We start from the raw sequence: 13,371 nt of genomic DNA, 5'->3' as shown, positions 1-13,371 counted from the left end.
TCCTGAGTAGATGCTATCTAATACTTTAACTAAAGTAAACAATCTTCTTGGAGAGCAGCAAAATTCAAAAATAAATAAGAAAATATAAAGACTTTCTTGTAATCTTCCGGCTTTCAAAATTTACACATTTCTTCTTGTTGCCATCAGATAAGGTGAATATTTAACGTTCCCCTAAAATTCTGAAAGAATATTTCAAGAATTTCATCAGCTTGTGGAAAAATTACTTCCATCTTTCCAAAATTCTATTCTTCATCTACAAAAATGAAACATAATTTCGATCAAATCATAAAAGAAGATTTTGTTTACTAAATTTCTACTTCCATTCTACTCTCGAGTCAACAGTGAAAATGAACAAGGAAAAATGCTTCTCTGTAAAAATCTATGCTTCCTTTTGTTTTCCTTTCCTTATATCTTAATTAAATACATACAACAGCTGCTTTCAAAATGAAGAATATTTGTGAATGAATTGAATAATAGATTGAGATTTCTGGAAAAAAAAAGTTTTGTTTTAAGATTGCTCTAAACAATAAGTTCGCAAAGAAGCATGTTTAAATATTCTTTGTAAAATAAAACATTCTCCTCAAAATAGAACTGATGAGAGATGTGTTTGTTTGAGAACTTTCATATAGCTCAGCCTATTGTACAATATTGCACGATATTGTGATATATAATTTAGTATTCAACAATGCATACAATATATTCATATACAGTATTATATATATTGTTTATTATCATGCATTATTGTTCATTATATGTGAGCTATTTGACTTAGTATATTATGTTATTAAATACGAACGAATTTTCCATGAATTTATGTTGCTATTCAATTATGAATACACATTATACAAATCGGTGTGAAACTGTAATTTAAGATATTATAAAAAAATATTGTATTGCTTTTTTTAATTATTAATATTTATATCACAAAAAATAGCGGTATGAAATAGCAATTGGCTTAGTTCTCTATAGAATATAACAATCTTAGACTTGGTTTTTAGTTACTTCATAGAAATAGTAATTGCATCCTAATTATTTTCCTGAGAAAGATTTTAAACCCCCTTTTCAAAATATCCTGCAATTTACTAAGTTTAATTATATATCTAATTATATGAAATTAATTAATTAAAAATTAATTATATGAAAAAAAAGATTACTCATGTATAATATTATTTGTAATTAACAATTTTAATATTTTGCATGAAACATAACTAACATATTTCTTAACTATAAACTATGAAGTATTCAACTCTTATGTGAGGGAATAATATATATATATATATATATATATATATATATATATATATATATATATAAAGTCTCAAAAATAATTGAATTATCAATATTTAATTTACTAACTAATATAGAAATGTCTCTTAGTTTTCCAGCTTTTGAGGGAAGAAAAAAGTAGAAAATTAAAAGATTAATATTTTATTAAAATTACTCTATATATGCTTAAATTTATATTCTTTTGAATTTATGTCGTTTGTGACAAAATGCATGGAAGTGCAATTTTTAAAAGAAAAGTAAGTTTTCAATCCTGTGCAGTACAAAGAAAGTTTATGAAGTAGAAAGTAAATAAAAAAAATTTAACATCAATAAATTTGATGAAAGTTATGTATTTTTGCTCATGAAAATGCAAAGATTTTTAGGCTTTTATCGTCCTTGCAAAGGCATATTTAACATTGTTTCTACAATTAACTAAGATATTATCATGTTTTTTGTTGTTAATAATATAATTACTTTTAATAAAGATAACAATTCTTTATAGCTCTTTCCTAGTTTAAAGCATAATTATTTCATTAGTGATTATAATAAAAATTAACATCTTTCTTAAAAAGTAAACACAAAGAAACTTTTTACTTAGGAAATTAATTTTTACATTCCACTGCGAAGCTAAATGTATACCAGATTATAAAGTTTGCCACTTGCATTTAAAATTTTTTTAATATAATTTTTTAATAAATTTATAGCCAATTTTCTGGTTAAAAAAGCAGTTTTGGTCAAATTTTGGAGCTATATCTCTAAAAATATCCTATTTCCAATCAAATTCTTAAATTATTGCAATCATGATGAAATGTGAAAATTTTAAATACTGTGACAGAATTATGCCAGTTTTTTTAATTAAATGATGCAATTTAAATTTAACAATGCAAATCTTAATATTAAAGAAGTTCTTCAGCTGTGCAATACTCAGCATTAGAAAATTAATTAAATTTTAATTAGAAAAAAAAATTATTTTTCCTAAAAAGAATAAATTAGAAAATAGAATGCAAATTCAGAATTAGAAAAAAAAATTCTAAATTAATTAGAGTAGAAAAAGAAAGAAATAAGAAAATTAAAAAAAATATTTAAAAAAAATGATTAATTAAAATCAGAAAAAAAAATTCCTGAAATATTCTGATATCTCTATGAAAACGGAAATCTTCTATCTCTACAGAAAGATTCATCAGAAATATCTGTACAGAAATAAGTCATCTCAACAGGAAGATCCTTCATGTTCACAATTTCTTCGCTGGGCATAATCAGAATAGAAGAGATTGATGAAAGCATCCACACCTCAAATCAGGAAAAAAGGAATTACTCCCAGAATGTCGCCATGACCAGCAAGGCTTTAACAGCAATCAAGGTTAATTGGTTTAAACATCGCTAATTTAACCCAATTACATCTCGATGCCGGAGTGACGAATTAATCCTTAACTTTAAGCACCACCACTTTGTGTACTAAGTACGTGTCGGCAAGCTGAATTCCACATTACAGGCAATTTAAGAGTGCAACGTAGGTTGCAAGCTAATGGATGTACCCGATTAGAGCTTAAAAGCTTCTAAGATTTTGAAACTTAACTTGCAGTGGGGGATACATTTGCTTAACTAACCATTCCTTGTGAAGCAATTCATACTGGTTGATGAGTGTGGTTGTAACTTGAAGTTAAACACGTGTGTGACAATATAATTGAGCTTTATTTCTAATATTGCCTAATGTTAACAAAGTTCATAATGATTATGAACGTGTAGCATCATTATAAGTATTAATGAAGAGTAAAATCGTTTTGAAGTAATGACGGATTAATTTTCCTGAACCATAAATTACCTAATGTGGGATATTTTAAATTTCTTTTTGTTGGCGTAGCGCATTTAAATACACTATTTTTTTTATAAAAATTGCTCATTTCTTTTTAGATAACGTTTTTAATAAAATTATTATCTTTCAATTCTTATAATATAATCTTAACATTTTCAAAGTTTTATATTAAATCAAATGTAAATGGTAGTTATAAAAACAATGCACTTTGTTGAAAAATTTCAAAGATTTGAGAGATCGGAAAAAAATAAATGTTTCTTATGATTAATGTCATGTGTTCTGCACCAATTCTGAATTTCAATAAGTCTAAACAGCTTTTTGTATGGCATAACTCGTTGATAGAACCCAACTTCCACAGGCTATGACTCTCTTCTTCGCAATTCTTAGACTATATTATACTGAACTAAAAAGCTTTTATTACAGCGGCAATGTGTTATGTTTCTATGTGGATTCGAACTTGTCTTTATTTATTGCATTTTTTATATACCTGGAGCTTTGGGATAAGAAAAAAATATCACATACAAAACAAATTCATTTGCAGTTGGATACGATGGATAATTCATTTTTTTAACTAAATTTACAGATAAAAAGTACTGAATTCCTACACATTCCTGTAATTCATGTATTTATTTTTGAAAGTGGAATTTTCATTTCTGTTAACATTTTTTTCTTTTTAATTTATCATTTACATTGGGAAAAAATCAATTGAAAAGACTTCATGCAACATTTATTTTTTTAAGTAACTTAACTCTTTTAATTACGAATTGACTAAACTTTCTAAATAGATGGCGTAACCTCTTTGGTATATTTATTATACTTTTAATTCTTATAATAATATGTATCTAACAATTTTTAGATTTTCGCATTTTAAATTACTAAACACTTTCAATTAACTGCAAATTTGAAACAAGAAATAATTCTATGCGCGTGTCAGAACATTTCAGTGTATGATTGAAGGTTAATAGAGTGGGTAAAGTACAATAAATTTATTTCAAAAATCCTAAGATATATCAATTTGGAAAATTAAATTTTGTAAATAGTCTCATTATAAAATATAAGGTTATTTATGCTTAACTAAGTTGTGCCCTTCGCAGAATGGCTTTCAAAATTACTTTATTTTATTGGTTATATCTTAAATTATACATTTACTCTTAAATTAAAGAGTAAATGAAATGTTTCAAAATACTAATCATTTATGAGTATTGCCTTTTTTCTAAAATAATAATCATCTCTGTGTTTTGCCATTTTGCCAAAATAATAATCCCATATATAAAAAAAAAAAATTTAATATCACATAAGCATTAATAAAAAATGCTCCTTCTATTTTAAATAGCAGAAGTGGCGGGAAAAAATATTATTTTAATAACGATTGTTTTTCTAAAGTACTTTTCAAGCATACTAGATTGTTTGTTTCCAGTTTTGTAAAATTTGTGCACCTATTTCTTACATTTAGATAACCCATAAAGAGGCTTTCACTAGTTCCAATATGCAAAAGTTATCTTCAAAAGAGCAACTTCAGGGAGATAGAGTTATCAACTTCTCGTCAAATGCGAGCCATTTTTCACATAAAAAAGAAAGAAAAGAACGCAATAGTTGGAAAAAGAAGAACGCCAGTAGAGATTTAAAAAAAATATCATTAAGATCCTTGGGACCGCAATGTCGATTAAAAAATAAAATTGGCATTAAATGAAAATAATTGAACATATGAAATTATTAAACAATATTAAGCTCAAAAGCTTTCCTATCTTACGTTATTTTTAAAAAGGAATTAAGAATAAATTGATCAAGATATATTTTGATGAAACTATAGCCTGCTATAATTTAAAATTACTGCCTACATAATTAGCTTTTCTCAAGATAATTTTTAAAAATTACTGGAATTTCTCTTCGTATTAGATTGACAAAATTTCATTTCCAGAAAAACAAAACTAGAAAAAAATATGAAGTTAATGCAAAAATTGAAATAAATTGCAGTGTGATTGACTTTAAGTAGTTTCTTGGAATAAAAATAAAACGACAAGAAACAAAATAAATGAAAATTTATCAACTTCTTTTCGCCAAATGCGAGTCATTTTTCACATAAAAAAGAAAGAAAAGAACGCAATAGTCGGAAAAAGAAGAAATGTCAGCAAATTTTCATTTTTTATATTTTTTTAGAGAATTTGTTTTTGCCTCTCACAAACATTCACTTCTAATCTAATGACTCGAGACAATGTGTCGATACAGTGACTCTATTCGTAATTTTTTCTGAAGCGATTCGTTGCGTGTTTCGGAAACTGAACGTCTTTTGATGAGGTCTAAAAAGTCGCCCAAAACAGCCGGTGGGGTGAAAATGATGGATGGAAAACGACCTGTCATTTTCTGTTTGCCTCCAGTCGATAATCTAATAGAAAACGACGGCAAAAGAAAAAAAAAGTTCAGCAGATTTTTCGCTAGTCTTTTTAGAACAATCACTGCAGCACTGCGGAGACGAAAAACAAGAACCGTGGTTTTCTTTTAAGACATTAGTTAACTATTAGAATTTCAAATAAGGGTGCTTTGAAACATATGGCTCGAACTTATTTTTACCTTTGGAAAGATTAAAGCAATTACGAACTGTTTTTTCGCATCCATAAAAGAATATATATTAAAAAGAGTAAAAAAGGAAATTTAAAAAAAAGACAAGCGACAGATTTTTCTTAGTTATATGTAACGTATTAGTGATATTCAAATAAAATTTACATAGCAATTTTTTCTTGTGTATTAATCTTTGGTTGATTGAAAATCGTTTCAGACATTTTTTAGTTGTGTTATAATTTTTTCTCCCTGTCTCTCTTACTGATTTTTGCATATTACTTACGTTTATTATGAGTAAAAAGTTTAAAGAGTCAGTCAATAAAACTCGAATAAATATAATATTTAGTTAGAAGTCAGGAAAAATTATGAAAAATAATGAGTAATCATTCGCTAATATCCTTGGTAATTACAGTAAAAATTATGTCGCGCAGAAAGAATAGATTTCTTCAATCAATTAAACGCTCTTTAATCGGCTGTTTTTATATTAAAGTATAATTAAATATATTAATTATTAAATGCATCTTATATATGTCTTTTGAAATTGATGTTCCTTTGAATGTCCTTATTTCCCTTTATGAATTGTGCAAATTTTGCATATTATTATTAGTTTAACATAATCTAGAGGTATAAGGCTCAGAATATTAATCGTCGCATGATAATTAATTTAATTTAATATTTTATTCTAAACAATTCACTGGCAGAGTTTTCATTAATGAACGAATATCGTATAATAATGTACAATATTGTAGACACAATATTGAAACTTTTGTATTGAAAGATGTTGAACAATATTTGATGACTATATTATATATTCTTATGACTAAGGTACTTGCTCCAGAGCGCAAAATACGTATATGCATTATTATCTGTCTTCTTATTAGCATTCTCCAAAAACTTACTGACTAATTTGTGCTTAGGTTATGAATTACTTGCTGCCTTTGTAGGTTTTCCTCCAAGCAAACATAATTTATCTTAGGTACTGCTTAGACTACCTGAGTCCCTATGAAAACCAGATGGGGACACATATTTCAATTATCATGATTAAATACTCTAGACCAGAAAATGATAGATTAGGAAAAAATTGACTGGATAGATTAAAAAGAAAGGGATTAGAATTGTTAATTCAAGTGTATCAGTAGAATTTTACCTTTTAAACACAACCTGACACGATTATTTCATTAAATGACTGAGAACCCCTAGGAATATTTCGTCCACTTATCACTCTGAAAGCAATGTTATTTTCCAATATTCTGGTAAAATATTATTTGTGAAAAAGTTTAGAAGGAGAAAAGTCTAGAACAAACAAATAAATTTGAGGTAAAAAAGTCATTTTAAAAAAAATGTATTATTAGGCCTTAAGAAAAGAAAATCGTAAGAAATTCTAAAGCGATTCATGTTTATTAAAAAATCATGAAAGCACATATGTCCTATCTGAATGAACCTATCTGATATGTCCTATTTGAATTATTTTGCTGTTATTTTACGTTAGATAAATATCAGCAAAATAAAACATTTATTTGCAGACGAGTCGTAAATAAATGTGTGGACTGATTATTTAATGTTATCTCAGATTATTTAATGTTATTATGGTTCTCAGGACCAGAAAATTTATTATCTATGATAATCGAGTTCTACGGCAATAAATTTTTGGTTTAATTATTTAAGGCTAATTTGGAAATGTTTGGAAACTGAAAAGTAAATAAAATAAGTATGTTAAAAACAAGCCACATAACGTTTCCTCCAAGAAAATAAGAATTCATATTTTAAGGTTTTTTTTTATAAGGGTAGGAATAAGAAATTCTATAGTGATAGCAATATGGTATATGTTTCTTAAAAGATTCACGAAAGTAAACACGTCTTATCTAAGTGTATGTTATACAAATATCAGCAAAATAAAACATTTATCTGGTAGAAGAAATATAATTATATGTGCTGACTAATTATTTAATATTTAATGATGATTCTCAGGACCAGAAAATTTATTATCTATGATTATCGAATACTACAACAATAAAATGTTGTTTTTTAGTTTAATTATTGAGGGATAATATTGAAAGTTTAAAATTTGATAACTGAAAGCAAATCAAGCAAATGTGTTAAATTAAGCTACAATTTTTTTCTTTAACAAAATAACATTTCACTATCCAAATTCACTCCATAACATTTTATATAAACGTAATAAAAATAATATAAAATATAATTCAAAAAAAGAGTGAAAAGTGAAAAAATTTCATAACAAAAGTTTAAGAAATGATAGAAGTATTAGTGAAGCCAAATTGACTTGTTCTTTTTCCATCTATTAGCGAAATCGTACAGTGAATAAAATTTAGAAACGTAGGGTTACAGTTTAAACTATCTACAGTTGACTCGGCTCATTTACTTTCTTTAACGGCCTCATCTTCTGTTGTTCTCAAGAAAATAATTTACCTCATGGAATGTCTTTCAGAAGAGTTTTAGTTGTTGTTCATTGATATAACCTGAGTAAGGTTGAATGATTTTCTTGCAGCAAACACCCGTAAATGAAATAGCGTGTAATTTTCCTTAATACGATGCTGTTGCATTTTTCTCAAGCATCATTGGTTTGTCTCTATTTTTATGATCGTTATTAGAAGATATTAAACTGTCCGCATAAAGTTTGATTGCATGTGATAATATAGAAGAAAGTATCAAATGCTCTAAAATTCTTTTAGATTTTCATTTCAAATAGAATAAAGATAAAAACAGTGACTGTTTCAGATTTTAAAAATTCCTTATTTGGAGATTCTACGATTGATTGATTGAGAATTTTTATCCAAAATAATGTCATTCAAAAGTTTAGGATATTTTACTTTGAGATAATAATCTGCCTTAATATCCCTTCTGTAATTATTTTGCTTATTATTTTTCTGAGCTGTTATTATAAGCGTAACAGAATCGAAAACTTCATTTAAGCTAATGATTCTTTATTAGCACTAATATCTATTAATAATAAATTTGAATGTGTGTGTGCTCCTGCTATAATGATGGAATACTTTACTTATAAATACCAAATTCGATACACTTTGAATTACTTTGGAGGATAAAAAAGTGTATATCACAGCATTTTTTTTAACACTTTATAGAAATATTAATTAGTTAAACATCAAGCGATGTTTGGTATTTTCCCCTGATAAATCTAAGACATATTGTGATAAAAATTGATTTTTAGACATTTTTTAAAATTAAAAATATAGGGTAAAAGATAAAAGTTTAAATTGAAAGATAAGGAAAAAACATTTTACTAATTTTCAGCACAATTTATCGGATGATTCAAAAAATGAGATTAAATTATCGCAATCGGAAATAGTCCAGAAAGGAATAATCTAGAATTTTTAACCATTCAGACTATACGATATCTTGGGATTCAATTCCCAAGATATCGTAAATAATAACTTTAATGCCTGTGAAATTAAAATAATAACTTTAATGCCTGTGAAAACTTGGTTAGATAAAAATTATTTGTTGATGAGAATTTCAATTGTGTAAGAAATTAAACTGAAGTTAGATACAGACAATTATTCCGAAAAAAAGTTCTCTAAAATAAGTAGTATAAAATGAAAAGTTTATAGATATTTTTCTTAGAGTTAAATCTATGACTAAAACATTCATTCATAAATGCAATGTGATAGGTATATTTTTTTAAATTTAGAGCAGTGACAGCACGGAAATACATGAAAATGTATTTCCGTGCTTTCACTGCTCATGTATCATTTCATGTATTTCCGTGCTTTCACGGAAATACATTTCATGTATTTCCGTGAAAAAATAGATATCAGAGTAAAAAACAATTAAAACACTGTTTGAAAACTGAAATTTAATTTTTTAGATAATAAACAATAGATATTAATATTCACCGTTCTAACGCATTGATTTTGATATCAATTCAAAATTTATGATTTTTACATCGCGAAAATAAGTCCAACATACTTTTACACAGAAGTTGCATAGCTCGAGTCATTATCGATAATCTATCGTATATCATATACAGTAAAAAATATTTCCATAAACTGATTTTGATAGAAAAAAAGTGTCTGGGAGAAGTTCATTATCGGAAATGCCATTACATACACCATCGGTTCTGAAAAAAAAGGCTCGAGGTATTATAAATATAAAAATTTGAAATAAAAACAAGGATTCTTATAAAAAAAGTAACACGTCGCAAAGTCATCTTTGCAAAATATCAATGCCAAAAATTATTCCAGCATAAAAATAAGATATTTGGTTTAACCTCTTCAGTCCCGAGGTACATATATGTGTACCTGCAATATTTTTTTCATTTTTCTTATCCGGTAAAGTTAAATTTTGACAAAATAATGCAAAATAATTCAACGTTTATGAATGTAGCTTCCATTTTGCATCAATAAATAGCACTACAGTCCGATATTTTTTTCATATCCATCGCTATTAATTAGAGACATAACGTAAATATAAGTACATTTTTAAATATTTATTATTAAAATAAACGCTTGTATATTTTTTTATAAAATACTAAGTGTCTGGTTAAAGTCGTTACTAAATTATATCTTGTTATCTATAATAGAATCGGTGAAAATACAAATTTAACTAAGGTACACATATGTGTACCTCGGGCGTTTTCGCGCCCATTTCCTGACTACTTGCGATCCATTGCACTGCTTATCTTTTGAGCGCTTGTTTTCAAATTGTCATTTCTTGTCCTTGAATATATTGTATATATTTTTATAATAAACAATCCTTATGTTCTGTAATGTAATAAAATATAAATTTAAAAATATTTATTTTTTAACTTTAGTAAGAAATTTAATTTTATAGTTGTCTGGTATTCAGTAATTGATATTTCAAACCGGCATCATATATAGAATTTACAGAATTTTATAAGCTAATAATAATTTTTTTCACTTCAAGTGGCTTTAACTCAAAATGAAGTTATTGAACTTTGAGGAAAAAGTGATTTTAGGGGAAGCCATAGAATTTCTCTTGTATCAAAAATAATGAAACCTGGCAAATAGGATGAATGGGTCACAGAAGATAGTCAAATGTGCTTTGTCAAGTAGAAAGCTATTAAATCCGTGACTATTATCCACATGTATAGGTAATGAGTCAATTGGAATAGGCAGAAGATAGACAAAATAATTGAATCAAAAAGTTGATATAAAATAATCTGCTTTTGCAAAAACATATAATATGGGAGGCATCGACTATTATTTTGCATATTACTGGTATGCAGTAATTACAAAAAATGACCGACGCGAACATTCACACATTTTGTAGATTTAGTAGTTGTTAGTTGCTTGATATACTATAAAATGGTGGTAAAACGACAAGCTGAGCTATCAGGAATGAAGCCGAAAATGTTATGACCTTATTGCAATTTCAAATGCATATAATTCGGTCCCTGTTGAAATATGAGGGAATTCTCATCATCAGCAAGAAACGAAAACAAGAACAAGTAAAAAAATCATATTTCAATGAAAACAAATTAATAGAAGAAGGGTCATCAAATGATGGAAATGCAACTGCAAGACCATTGGAGATTTCATTACCACCATCTGGTGAAAATACCTCTAAAAGAGCATGAAAAATTGTCCCTTCCCAATTAAAAAGAATTAAGCCTAGATATTTCAAGCCATCTACAACATTACATGGACGATAAGTATGTATCAAAATGCAGGTATCCAGGATGTAACTCTAGGAGAAGAGTCAAGTGCTCAAAATGCAGTATCTAATTACTAATTAATATTTAAAAAAGATGACATTTCCTTCAAAATAAGGTTTTAATAGATTATTAATATAATAAATTTTGTATTTTTTTTATTTATAAGGCCTTAGTATAAGAAAAGTAACGCTATTAAGTAACCAGGAAAATTATTATTATTTTTATTTTTTTTTGTCGAGGATGCTTTGACTTGCTTAAGACCCGAGGTACACATATGTGTACCTTAAACTTATGGGACATAAAATTGTTTGATCAGCAAATATTTTTTACCATAAACTATTGAGACGTAGCAAAGGTAAAAGATCTTGAAATCAAATTTTTAAACCAGTTTTTAAAAAAATCAGGACTGAAGAGGTTAAAATGTGAACACACAGAGTATGATAAATATTAACTTTTAGTCTCCTGTATACGAAGTTTATAAAGGGAAAGTATTGCAAACATCAAACACTTCAAACTCGAAATTTTACAAAAGTTTCACATTTTAGATCACCCTGAATCTGAAAAACATATTTTTAGAATTATGTCAATCTGTCTGTGAAAACCTGCACAGTAACACTTTGGGAAAGGACGTATTAAATTTGGCATACGATTTTCACAAAACAAATGTGTGATTTAGATCAGATTTCGAGCGAAATTCATTCAGAGAAAATCTGATGAGAGAGACGAAATGAAAGAGAGCCAGTGCGTAATGTGTCATGCTGGTTTTAATATCAAACAAATTTTAATCGAATGTCCATGTTTTATCTCCCATCGCTAACACTTTTTTAAGTTATCGTTACTAGCTTTACAAGACTTGGTTAGGGAGAAATACCACTAAAAATATTTTTTACTTCTTCTGTCAGACATTTTGCTTGTATTTAACAGGTTTCTCTTTTTGCTTTCCACCATTTACTCATTGCATTTTTTTTTCCAATTGACTTCAAATTGGAAACCATTACTCAAATTTTTCCCTTGGAATTTTAACATTTTATAAGAACATTTATATTCCATCAAACTTTGTGTTTTTATCTTATTTTCTTTTATGCATTAACTGTTTAGTACCTTTGAATCTGGTGAGAATTCGTACTATATGCTTGATGTAGCATGGCTAAAGATGGCTCATGCAATAAACCCAACCAACAAATCGCAAGTAAAAAATGATAACTCAAAAGCAGAAAGAATTAAATATATTAAATCTGGTATGTGACCCTCTTGTCTAGTCTGGTAACATTTGATTTGTTCCAGGTTTTTAGCTCATAAAAATAGATATTGATTTTCTTTACATTTACTAAATGATTTTGATATCATTTCTATTTATAATATGAAAAAAGTGAAAATAAATTTTAATAAAAAGAAAAGACAAAATACTATCTAAGGAGGAGAGTTTATTAATGCACTTAAAAATAGATATTAAATAAAAGGTTATGAATTTTTTGCTATGAAATTTATTGGAACTGAATTTTTTTTATAAAATTCACTTAATGTTGGCACATTTTCATGGCTTATTTTACATTTATCTAATATTGAAATGGGAATTCATTTATCCAAATAAAAACAATATTAAAAAATTGAAAATTGAAAATTAAATATTCGAAGCGCATACAAATTCTATTTCTAACAAAATATTATATTTAATTAAAGACCCAATAATTTTTTTTCTAAATATTTTTAAATCCTTAATGTCACATATAATGAACGAATGGAAATAATCGGTTTATTTTTATTCCAAAATTAAATTAGATTCCTCTATCATCTAAAAACGAATTAGGCTTGTTTATATTTCTTCCATTTTATTATTCTAAAGCTGTAAACAAATTAGTGAGTCATGTTCCTCTCAACGACAAAGCTCACTGAGAATTTAAGGTGGATACATTCAAGAGATTTACTGTACTAAATCAGTGGAATTAAGTATATTTCGTTATAAATATAGATTATCTATATTAGGATAATTGGATACCAGAACTTTATTTCAGATATTCGATCCAAATTTTGTACTAATGTATCAGTAACTTACACATACCTCAGAATCATATCCTAGGATCTG

Source organism: Argiope bruennichi, chromosome 5 (assembly GCF_947563725.1).
Source record: "Argiope bruennichi chromosome 5, qqArgBrue1.1, whole genome shotgun sequence".
Classification (NCBI taxonomy): domain Eukaryota; kingdom Metazoa; phylum Arthropoda; class Arachnida; order Araneae; family Araneidae; genus Argiope; species Argiope bruennichi.
The sequence above is the reverse complement of the archived record's forward strand: the minus strand, read 5'-3'. Positions refer to the sequence as shown.